Here is a 12,573-nt window from a genome sequence, read left to right on the forward strand (position 1 = left end):
AAAGAAAGAAAAAAACAATAATTGTATTTGCATTTGTTCTGCAATGGATAGGAAAAATTGTGATTTTATACTATGGGCATTTCCAGACAAAGGCATGTTACGATGCATCATTAGAATGGCTAGATAGTGTTACGAGCTGTGTATAGAAACAGACTGTTTCTTTTTTGCACCCAGTATTTTTGAGGTGTATTCTGAAGCATGCGGGAGGAGATCTATAGCTCTATGGGAATGACCGAGAGAGTCTATACTGAGTACGGCTCCAATGCAGCAATAATATATATATATATATATATATATATATATATATATATATATATATATATATATATATATATATATATACAAAATTATAAATAAATATATGTCATAAAAATAAATGAATAAACTATTACAAAAATAAATGAAATATAGTAGCATAAAGAGTTCTTCTTTACTTGTTTGTGTGTGTGGATATACATGAATTTCCATCCAAGTGGGCATGTTGCTGGAGGGTTTTTATCCAGACTGCAATCACTGCAGGGATGAAGGCAGTGAAAGCATAAATCACAGACTCTCTCAAACCAATACACAGCACTGCTCACCTGCAGATGTTCTCTGAACCACAGAGAGGAGGAGTGTGTGTGTGTGTGTGTGTGTGTGTGTGTGTGTGTGTGTGTGTGTGTGTGTGTGTGTGTGTGTGTGTGTGTGTGTGTGTGTGTGTGTGTGTGTGTGTGTGTTTTACCTTGACACAGTTGGAAAATCATCACACACTAAATAGGTTGATAGTAGTTGGGTTTCCATCCAAACGTTTCAGTTTTAACAGAATTTCTGAAATGTGTAACATTACATGTTTTTATCAACTACGGACAATACTTGAAGTACCCTCTTCTGTCGCCCATCTTTGTTGTGAGAAAGAGCAGAAACACATGGCAACAGTCAAAAACAATTTTTTCCATCAGCTCAATGTGCATTTTGACATGAGAAAACCCATCTCAGAGTTTATGCACATATCTAGCTTTTTCATTAGGATTTCCTAATTTCGATTGTTGAATTGAAATCTAGTGAGTTTTAGCCATGAACAGCCAAACGAATCCATGATCTTGAATCATTAGCCGCAAAGAGAGTAGCTGCTAAATTAAGACATTAGAAATTAAATGAAAATGAGTGTAGGTAAGACAGTGTAATGGTTGCAAACTAATTTGGAATGAGTCAGAGCTGTTAAACAAGCTAAGTACAGCTTCTATTGTATGTGCTGCTAGGATCTCTATTCATACATGGAATACAAATGATCCTGCACTCCAACTATGTTTTATTCAGGATCATTGCTGTCCTCAAAGTTATTTCAATTTTAAATCATTAATACTGTTAAATTAATGTTTGGAAAAAGGTATTCTATCATATTTATAGTTTTTCCTTTTAGCTGATCATAGCCATTCTCAGAATGAAATTAAAATTAAAATCTGAAGGCTTTAGATAAGTACCTATATTTCTTTCTTTTCTATCTTTTCTCATATCATTTGATCATTATTGACGTCCACAAAAAGGCTTCGCTAAGGCTTCGGTCATATTACACACACACACACACACACACACACACACACACACACACACACACACACACACACACACACACACACACACACACACACACACACACACACACACACACACACACACACACACACACACACTACGGTATCTTTGTGGGGAGCCCCACAATATACTGTACAAACTGTATTTTCTATCCTCTACACTAACCCTACCCATCACATAATACTCTCTGCTACATTTTCAATAAGCATCCTTTAGTATGTTTATTTTTTCCAATTCCCTCGTGGGGACCGCTGACTCCCCAATGTAGGTGATCTCAGGTTTGACTATCTTTGTGGGGATATTTGGTCCTCACTTCCTGCTCAACTACTGTTCGGACGCTCTCGCTTACTGCTCCGCGCTTTGCTCTATCGCTTTTATATTTTTATATTTTATCTCCTTTTATCACCTAATTTTAACTTCAGCAAATCAGCACAGTGCTCAAATGCTTGGATTACTACAAAAAAGCAGAATTCTTTAAACCGACCAGCCTCCCACTGAAAGCTTACATTCCGGGGAAGAGAAAACACAACTGCCAACATTCATAAGGATAAGAAAATGCCTCCTCTGGAATCTACTTGCTGCTCTACCTGCCACAGACTTTTACAAAGCATTGCAGTTCTTGAAACAAAGTTAATTGCGGGACCACCAAACCAGACGGAACACACAACAGAGCTTCGTCATGGACGCCCTCAGCATACAGCCGGTGAGTCCCATGAATCTAGTGCTTCTCGACAGGGCATACTGAGTGTAGAGAAACAAGCCGATCGACTTACTAATCGATGGCACAAACAGGGAGCGAGACCCAAAGGCACTCGAGACATCAGATTGTCACGAGCATCACATATTGCTGCAGTAGCATCCTCTACCCCAGATACGGCTCTGACAAGGATTGCAAACACTGGTCTCCTACCACCGCCTATACATCTTGAGAACAGATTTGAAGTATTAATGAATGAGGAATCCCCAAATTTGATGAATGTGATTGAACACAGACTGAATCAGCCTGTAGCTGACACTGACGCTAACTGGGGCTCAAGGTCGAGCAGACAGCGGCACTCAGCTCAGAGCGCAGCCGAGCCCAGGACTCTGATAGTCGGTGACTCCATAATCAGAAACATTAGCAGCAGGGATACAACTACATGCTGCCTTCCACAAGCAACAACTTCTGATGTAAACAGAGAACTTCAGAACATTCTGATTAAACATAAGACTGCAAATCGACTCATCATTCCTGTGGGGAAGAATGATATTCATAAAGAGCAGTCGGAACTCCTTAAGAAGGATTTCAATGAACTTTTTGAAACACTTAAAAGACTGAAAGTTCAAACATTCATCAGTGGACCACTCCCAGCAACAGGAACAAACAGGTTTTCACGGTTGCTTGGGCTTAATACATGGCTGCAAAAAAACTGCAATATAAAAGGAGTGAACTTCATTGACACCTTCAATCTTTTCTGGAGTCAGAGGCAACTGTTTCAACAGGATGGCCACCACCCAAAGAAACTTGGTTCAAGAGTGCTAAAGGACAAAATCTACTTCTCCCTCTGTCATCCTTCTGCAATTTGTGCAAATCCACTCAACCTGAATGGCACACACACACCTGGATACAGTATGAATGACCACAGGATTTCACTTCAGCACCTGAATGGACATATGGTTGACACATCACACAAGGACAATGATAACACCACTAGGCCACAACAACCTCTACTCACGGACACAATCTCAGCTGAGCCCTGCCCACAGAGCTCACCACAGACAGACTGTGACATACTAGCACTACTCCAAGATTCAGCACCCAAGATTCAGCACCCAAGGACGACTTTCTGGAAAACAGCCAGGAAAACCAGGACAGCATATTACAGCCTCCGATAACACCAGAGCAACAGTCCCTCTAACCAGGCACGTTATCCCTCTCTCCAGCATCTCCACTTCTGTGCTTCTCAGAGAAAATGGAACAACAGGTGTATGCTGGAACTAGACTATCCCACTCTTTTGCTGCAAGCCCCCAGATACCAACCAAAAAACAGCAGGCCCTGCAACCACCAAAACCTGCGGGCCCAGCTCGCCCTCCCCCTCCTCCTGTGAGTGCTCTTCGGCCTCTGCCACAGCGCCAAGGCCCACACCCTCCTCCAGCAGCTCGAGGTGAACCAAAAACAACTGATACCAGCTCTCAGTGATATGTGTCGGGTCCCCGCTATGATAACAATAACTTTCTCAAATGTTTACAGAACAAGCGGGAACCCAGTGTGCCTGTATCTTTATCTTTCTCTATTGCTGTTCGATTACATGATAGAAAGTCTAAGGCCTTCAAAAGCCATACAGCAAACCCATCTAATCTGGTGCCTATTACACAACAAACTAAGATTGCTGTGGGGACAAAAAGTAAGACTGTTAAGTTAGCACTTTTAAACATCCGCTCACTTAAAAATAAATCACTTCTAGTCAACGACTTAATAACCACATACAACCTGGATTTTATGTTGCTAAATAAAACTTGGCTAGAAGAAAGCTGCAGTGCAACAGTCCTCAATGAAACAGCCCCTCCTAACTTTACTTCTTTGAGTGTCTGCAGAGCTGTTAGAAGAGGTGGAGGTTTAGCTGCTCTTTTTAAAGATGTCTATCAATGTAAGCAAATATCATTTGGGAATTACCCGTCTTTTGGATATCTGGGTATTGTGTTAAAAGGTGCTCCACGCATTTTACTTATCATTGTTTACAGGCCTCCAAAATACTCTCCAGCCTTTGCTGAGGACTTTACAGAACTGTTATCAACAATTTCCTCCTCAGAGTTTGACTGCTTTGCCATTGCTGGAGATTTTAACATTCACATAGATAATGCATAAACCAATATGGCAAAATAAATCAAAACTGTTTTAAAAACTTTTGATCTGACTCAGCATGTACATGGACCCACACATAATCGTGGACACACTATAGATGTACTTATCAGTAAGGTTCCAAACATTTCATCGATTGTTATTAAGGACGTAGGACTGTCTGTCATTTTTGTATTTTCTTTGATATATTGATCTCTCCTGCCATTGAAGCTAGATCTGTGTCTGTCAAGAAGAGATGCTTAAATGAGAACACTAGTGTGCTATTTATGAAGGCTATATCTTTAACACCAAGCATATCTGCTGACTCTGTTGATTTTCTCCTTCTCCTTTTCTCCAGTGTAATTGATGATATTGCTCCTGTGAAAGTCAGGAAGAAGAATGGCAGACAAAAAGGACCTTGGAGAAACTCAACAGCAGTGCAAAATATGAAAAGACAATGCAGAAAAGCAGAGCGCATGTGGCGGAAGACAAAACTTGTAGTCCATTATAACATCTACAAAATAAGGTACAAATAAGGTAACATCTACATCCATGCTTTAAATAAGGAACTAGGTAAAGCTAGACAGACTTTCTTCTCAAATATTATAAACAGCAATATAAACAACACACGCACTCTTTTTGCTACTGTAGAGAGACTGACAAACCCCCCAAAACAGATTCCCAATGAAATGCTCTCAGAGAGCAAGTGTAGTGAGTTTGCTTCTTTCTTCTCTGAGAAAATCAATAATATCAGAAAGGTGATCAGCTCATCCTTGAGTTGCGCTGGGGTCAGGCAGATCAGACCACAGCCTGAGAAAGTAGTCACTATGTCTGATTTCGAAGAAATTGATGGCAAAATTTTGGAAGAAACCGTACAGCACCTTACAGCACATCAACCTGCGCCCTTGACGCACTTCCCACATCTTTTTCAAAAATGTGTTACACAGCTTAGAAGCAGATCTCCTAGAAGTGTCTCCTCGAGAAATGCCTCACTTCTCTCTGGGAGTTTTCCGAACTCCCTGAAAACTGCAGTTGTCAAGCCCCTCCTGAAAAAGAGAAATCTGGATAAGACCATATTAAACAACTATAGACCGATCTCAAATCTTCCTTTCATAGGCAAGATCATTGAAAAAGTTGTCTTCAATCAGCTGAACAAATTCTTAAGCTCGAAAGGATACTTTGACAATTTTCAATATGGTTTCCGACCGCATCACAGCACAGAGACAGCTCTCATAAAGATAATAAACGATATTCGCTTAAATACTGTTACAAGCAAATTATCAGTGCTGGTACTACTCGACCTCAGTGCTGACACTGTCGATCACAACATACCTCTTGACAGGCTGCAATACTGGGTCGGGCTTTCTGGGATAGTCCTAAAATGGTTCAGGTCATACTTAGTAGGGAGAGGTTATTATGTGAGTATTGGAAATCATAAGTCTAAGTGGACACCCATGACATGCGGAGTCCCTCAAGGCTCAATTCTTGCGCCACTCCAATTCAACCTGTACATGCTCCCAATGAGCCAAATAATGAGAAAGAACCAAATCGCTTACCACAGCTATGCAGACGACACACAGATCTACTTAGCCCTATCGCCTAACAATTACAGCCCCATTGATACAATACATTTGCCAATACATTGATGAAGTAAACAACTGGATGTGCCAAAACTTTCTTCAGTTAAACAAAGACAAAACTGAAGTCATTGCGTTTGGAAACAAAGATGAAGTTCTCAAGGTGAACGCATACCTTCAGTCTAGGGGTCAAACAACTAAAAATAAGGTCAGGAATCTTGGTGTGACTCTAGAGTCAGACCTTAGTTTCAGTAGTCATGTCAAAGCAATAACTAAATCAGCATACTATCACCTGAAAAATGTTGCAAGAATTAGATGCTTTGTTTCCAGTCAAGACTTAGAGAAACTTGTGCATGCTTTCATCACCAGTAGGGTGGATTATAGTAATGTACTCCTCACTGGCCTTCCCAAAAAGACTGTAAGGCAGCTGCAGCTCATACAGAACGCTGCTGCCAGGATTCTGAGCAGAACCAGAAAATATGAACATATCACACCAGTCCTCAGGTCTTTACACTGGCTCCCAGTTACATATAGGATTGATTTTAAATTATTTTTACTGTTATATAAATCATTCAATGGCCTAGGACCTCAATACATTGCAGATATGCTCACTGAATATAAACCCAACAGATCACTCAGATCATTAGGATCACATCAGCTAGAAATACCAAGGGTTCACTCTAAGCATGGTGAGTCCGCTTTTAGCTACTATGCCAGCCGCAGCTGGAACCAGCTTCCAGAAGAGATCAGATGTGCTCCTACAGTAGTCACATTCAAATCCAGACTCAAAACACTTCTGTTTAGCTGTGCATTTACTGAATGAGCACTGTACCACTGTTCGTCCGACTGTTTATACTTTATTTTATTTTGTTTTAATTATTCTGATTTCATTTGATTATTTCTGTATTTTATCTTTTATTCTAAACTGTTTTAATTATTCTGATTTCTTTTGATTATTTTAATTTCTTCTATGTAAAGCACTTTGAATTACCATTGTGTATGAAATGTGCTATATAAATAAACTTGCCTTGCCTTGCCTCACAACTTAGGTTAAAGAAGTACACAGGTGTAAACAGGGTCTGTCCACTTTCGACCACTTCCATAAGGTAGGCCTAGTCGAAAACGTATTCGACCTGATTGCTATAGGCTACGTTCAGACTGTCAGTCCATATCACATGAAATGTAATTTTTACAAATCCGTTTCCAGCCATATTCATATGTGGTTTGAAATTCTATTCAAAGTCATTGAACGGATTTTGCGTGGTTTAAGTGACTTTCTCACGCCACGTAAGTCGTTGCTATCGAAAAACATGCCGAAAGTCGCTGCAAAAACAAGGTTATGTTTTTGAAAAGTGCTGGACGAGCAGAAAATGACAATATAGCCTGATGGAGACATGGTTTGAATCCGGCAGTGACAACAGTACGGAATAAAGCTGCTCATACCAGCCTCCTACAGTTCTGCCGCTGCCTCAGAAGACACAGTAGTCCAGCCCGGCAGCGACACATTAACATGTTGTAAATAAGACAACATCTGTATTGCAAACCCCTCCATGTTGAGGTTGTTGTTGTTGTTATTTTAAGCCTTATGCCAACCAACAACGTCATTGCCATAGAAACCAATGCAGATATTTTGGAAAACGAAAAAGCTGCATGGACACACAAATCGGATCTGAACAGTTGCGAAACACAATCCGGACGTCAATAATTTAAAATCAGACGCCAATCGGATACACAAATAATCGGATTTGGACTGACAGTGTGAACAGCCACAAAAGACTGCCTGCTTTCAGCCTGTCCTAACATGTAAGTATTATGGGAATTGGGAAGCATGCTAGACAGACAGGATTTAAACTAAGTGCCAAGTTTGGTTTGAAGATGAAAAACATACCAAGCACAATGTTCTCTCGCCATTCCTGTTTTCCAACATGCACTCAAAGCAGTTGTAGTGGTCTTGCAGCTGTCATAGCAGAAAAGAATGTTTCCGTATGTTTTTCCTGCGTCTCTGGTGTATTCATATGTAAGTAGCTTGAGATTATTTTTGTGCGTAACATCAAAAGCCCGCCCATAGACCCTCCCCTTGAAGAAGAAAACAGGACAGAAATGGTTGAAAGTGGACAAAAAAATACGGATTACAATACCAGCAACACGTTCTTATGCTGCCTTCACATGCTATTTGGAAATTTCCTACTTCACTTCTAAAGTTGTGATTACGAGCTCGTTGCATTAAAATTTTGACTTGAGAGGGCATCAATGTCCATTTTTCTAACTAGGAAACTAGTATTTACGGTAGCGTCCATATGTGACGAGTTGTCTCCCTCGTTTACTTGTGATCCATCTTAATACCAGGTATAAAATGGGGCCTTTATTACTTTCATTTCGACATTATTTATTGTGTTTATTAAGCTGTTTTCCTCCTTTGGTCCCCACAATAGACAAAACCTGAATCCAACACATATTATAACAGAACTCTGCTTTAAATCTGGTTTGTAACTGTAAAACAAATCCAAATGGATCCCAAAAAATAAACTCTGCAATGTGTAGTCAGTGAAATCCTTTTATTGAAATAATAGTTAAATTCATTTCAAGCTGTGTTTTCTTAATATAAAATCTACTTTGCATCAACACTGACATCAGTTTATTTTTTGGTGACTATCACCCTTACCAAGAAATGCATGCTGCTGTGCATTGCAGTGCTGTGCACTGCACCAAGTTGTGCTGAGTAACACTTTCAATAATACCAGTTTCAATAATACCAGAAACATCTATTATTTACACTACAACAGCGATACTGCAATCACATCCTCCTGTAGCCTACACACCAAAGGACTCAGCATTAAAAATTAACTCCTATTGAGACTGAGAGAGTGAAAGAGTAAGGCAAAGGCAAAGCGTGTGCTGCTGTAAATGACATGTGGCGCTTTTCCACTGCATGGTACGGCTCGGTATGGCTCAGTACGGTTCAGCGCGGCACGGTTCGGCTCGCTTCGCTTTTCCACTGCGTGGTACGACTGGGCAGGGCACGGCTAGGTTCGCTTTAGCTCGGTTGCTTTTCCACTGCAGTTAGTACCGCTTCAAAGTGGGTGGGATTATGACTGATCGTTATAGTTTATCCACTCCTCGGCAACCAACAAGAGGAACGTCTGCGCTTCTCGTCCACTGACCATGATTCAGCCATTTCCTTTTTGGAAGTTTTTTTTTCTTCAAGCAAGTCAAGCAAGTAGTTTTAAAACAGGTGCTACAGCGGTGGCTGTTACTGGCTATTTAAGTCTAGCGGGTTTGATGTCTCGCAAATACAATGACACTGGTAGTGACGATTTTGTCTGTCTGACCAATCAGTGATCTACAGTGCTTCCACGTCACATTTTAGTATCGGTATGGTACGCTTGGAACCTCAACAGAGGTGGTACCATTTAAAGCAAGCCGAAGCAAGCCGTACCGTAGGCTACTGTACCATGCAGTGGAAAAGCGCCACACGTGAGCCGTGCCGTGCCGAGCCGTACCGTAGGCCTACCATGCAGTGGAAAAGCGACAAAGCGTGCCGTACCGAACTGAACCGTACCGTACCATGCAGTGGAAAGGCGCCAATGGAGAGAGTGCATTTGCCTGCTAAACAAGTGAGAATAAAAGATGCACAGCAAAACATGAACCTATCTGACCATTGATCCTGCTGACCTTTGACATTGAAGGAAAATCTTTTTTGGTCTTTAACTGAAAAGCAGTAAAGCAACAGTAAGCAGAAGGAGCAATGGAGACTTCATCATCAATGTAATTTTGCTTTGGGATTTCCTCTTTAATTATAATATACAATATATTATGAACCAGTGCAAAACATACACTGTGATAAGTGAAAATTAATTTTAATAATAATATTACAACAATATTACAACAAATATTACATGTTAACAACAAAAACAATAATAATATAACATTGTTCATTAATGATATACAAATAACTAAACATTGATAAACCTGGGAAAGAGGTTCCCTCATGTCAATATGATGAAGAGTATAATTTTCGGCTTTAACTGTAATGAAATTAATCTAAAAAAATCCATTAATGAAAACATCAATGCACTGAGAACCACAGTAAAATGAGAAATCAATATATTGAAATCGATATTTACACTCATACATAAGAGTACAAACACACATGCAATGCAGTCTTTTCCACATTTAGATGCAAAAGATTAAAAATAATTTCTTTCTAAGTGATCCGAGAAGAGGATATTCACCAGAGAGAGAGAGAGAGAGAGAGAGAGAGAGAGAGAGAGAGAGAGAGAGAGAGAGAGAGAGAGAGAGAGAGAGAGAGAGAGAGAGAGAGAGAGAGAGAGAGAGAGAGAGCGGAAGAAAGAAAAAGAAAGGGAATCAGAAAGAATCACATTAGAGGAAGAAAGCAGACCTAAGTGCTCACAGCTAATCTGCTACGGTTCAACTCCCAGACAAAACCGCACAGTCATGCATACACTCAAGAACGCTTAATACACTGTCACTTCAGCTTCACAGGTACAGTGCTTTACTTGTACAGCTGGAATCCTGAATCTCAGTCTGAAGTATAAACACAATCCCTCTCTACCACACACACTTAGAACCTTCAGAATGCAAACACCAGAAATATTTATTCTCTGGTAAAAGAACAACAGAGTGATGAAAGTGTGTTCAGGCTGGTGTATAATAGCAAACAGCATCAAATATTTACCAAGAGTGGCAGACTCAGCTCAGCTGTACTTGAGCAGCAGAACCAGACGTTACGTTCCTAACATGACTCATGTGAATGATAAAGAGAGAGCTGGAGATAGATTGACTTAGAGAGAGGTGATAGATAGAGACAATAAAGACGTCTGGCATTCAGAAAGGGATCTTGAGGCGAAGACTACCATATACATCCATCAACAACAACACACGCGTGCAAACACCACATACATATTCATTTAAAAACCCCATTACATCAAAATGAAAGTCTTTATCTTCTAGAAGTTATAGTATGCAATGAAAGCCTAATTTGCGATTAAATAAATGATGAGGCCCATTGAGACTGATTCATTAGCCACTATGTAAATAACTATAAAGTGCAGTAACTAAAATTATTTGTTCTACAGACCAGTGTGTTTATGATTATAATAATAAATAAAAATGATACCAGTTTGTAATATCAAGCAGCATAACATACCATATTTGTATGGCTAAAATAACTGGAATGGCTGACACCGGAAGCCTTGGACATTCAAGTCTAAAATGTGGCACCTGCTCTTATGTGAAAATAAGGTGACTAGAGTGGCTTAGCTGTTCAGTGCTAGATTGATTTATCAATGGTGCCGAATAACCTGCACATGGACAGGCCATCAAGATGCCCTATTGGCAGGTGTAACTGCAAACAAACATAAACTGAGCAAGGTCACTGCAAGGTAACACAAGGAGAGTTTCTAACACGAGTTCGCAGTGCTGTGATTGGTAAAGTTTTTGAAGAGTGGACTAGTCATGTCAAGTGGATACTAGTCATGTTTAGCTCATTATCAGTCTTAATTAGGTCACTTCTAATCTCAGGGGACCTTTGTTATAATCAAAGTGTCAGAAAGAGAGTAATGTGTTTATTTTGTATCATTTAGCTTCTATTGGGGACTGAAGGGTTCATAAAGGTTAGGATAAAATTAGTATGTGAAGGTACTGCAGTTAGTTAGTGGAGAAGATGATATATAATACAATGTATATAAGTTTCATGATATTTCTAATGATTTGAATCAACTATTCGGTTAAACTTTATTTTCACTTTAGACATTCTACTTTCAATAGTAACTTTACAATTACATGTCAACTAACTCTCATTAGAGTTTTAGTAGACTGTTCTGTTAGGGTTAGTAGTAACAGAACAATAAGTTGAGCTGTAGTTGCAAAGTAGATATTAGGCAGACAGCCTGCTAATACTCCAATGACTGGTAGTTGACATGTAGTTACTAATAGTCCGAATTTCTACAGTGGACTATAGAAATAAAGTGATACCAACTGTTTTAATGAACATTAAGATAAATTAAAGTCTCATTAAGGTTCCAGGGGTAGCAAATAAAAGAGAAAGCTAATGCAAATGCTTGGTATGGAATAGATCAAATTAATGAATTTTACAAAGATTTGTATGAGCTTATGGTTCACAAGTAGGGAATAGGGGTGTGTGTTATGTATTATGAGTTGTGAGTTACAATTACGATCACAAAGTACTATTACGAGTTAAAATATTTATTAAGGTTAGACAGAAAAGCATATATAAATGGTAAAAATGGCCCTGGAAATCAATTTAAGGCAGTAAATATCAGTCCATAATGTAAAAGTTATTTTTATTATGAACTGACTACAGCGCAGAAAATGAAGAATATGAAAAGTTTCAATGTTTGCTGTCCACGACCAGCCTAAATCATCCAAGGTACCAGCACAAAAACACATAAGCAAAATATCATTACCTAATCAACAAAGAAAATATCAAGATATACATTTTTGTCAATATTGCACACTCATATGGGGGAGCAAATATCACTGGCTCAGTATCGAAACAATTAAAGTCAATAGAACATCCCCACTAACAAATGTGTGTATACTTAAGAAAGCAAAGGAAGGAAGAA

Source organism: Siphateles boraxobius, unplaced genomic scaffold, assembly GCF_051911475.1.
Source record: "Siphateles boraxobius isolate OS27281-9 unplaced genomic scaffold, OSU_SipBor_1 16, whole genome shotgun sequence".
Taxonomy (NCBI): Eukaryota; Metazoa; Chordata; class Actinopteri; order Cypriniformes; family Leuciscidae; genus Siphateles; species Siphateles boraxobius.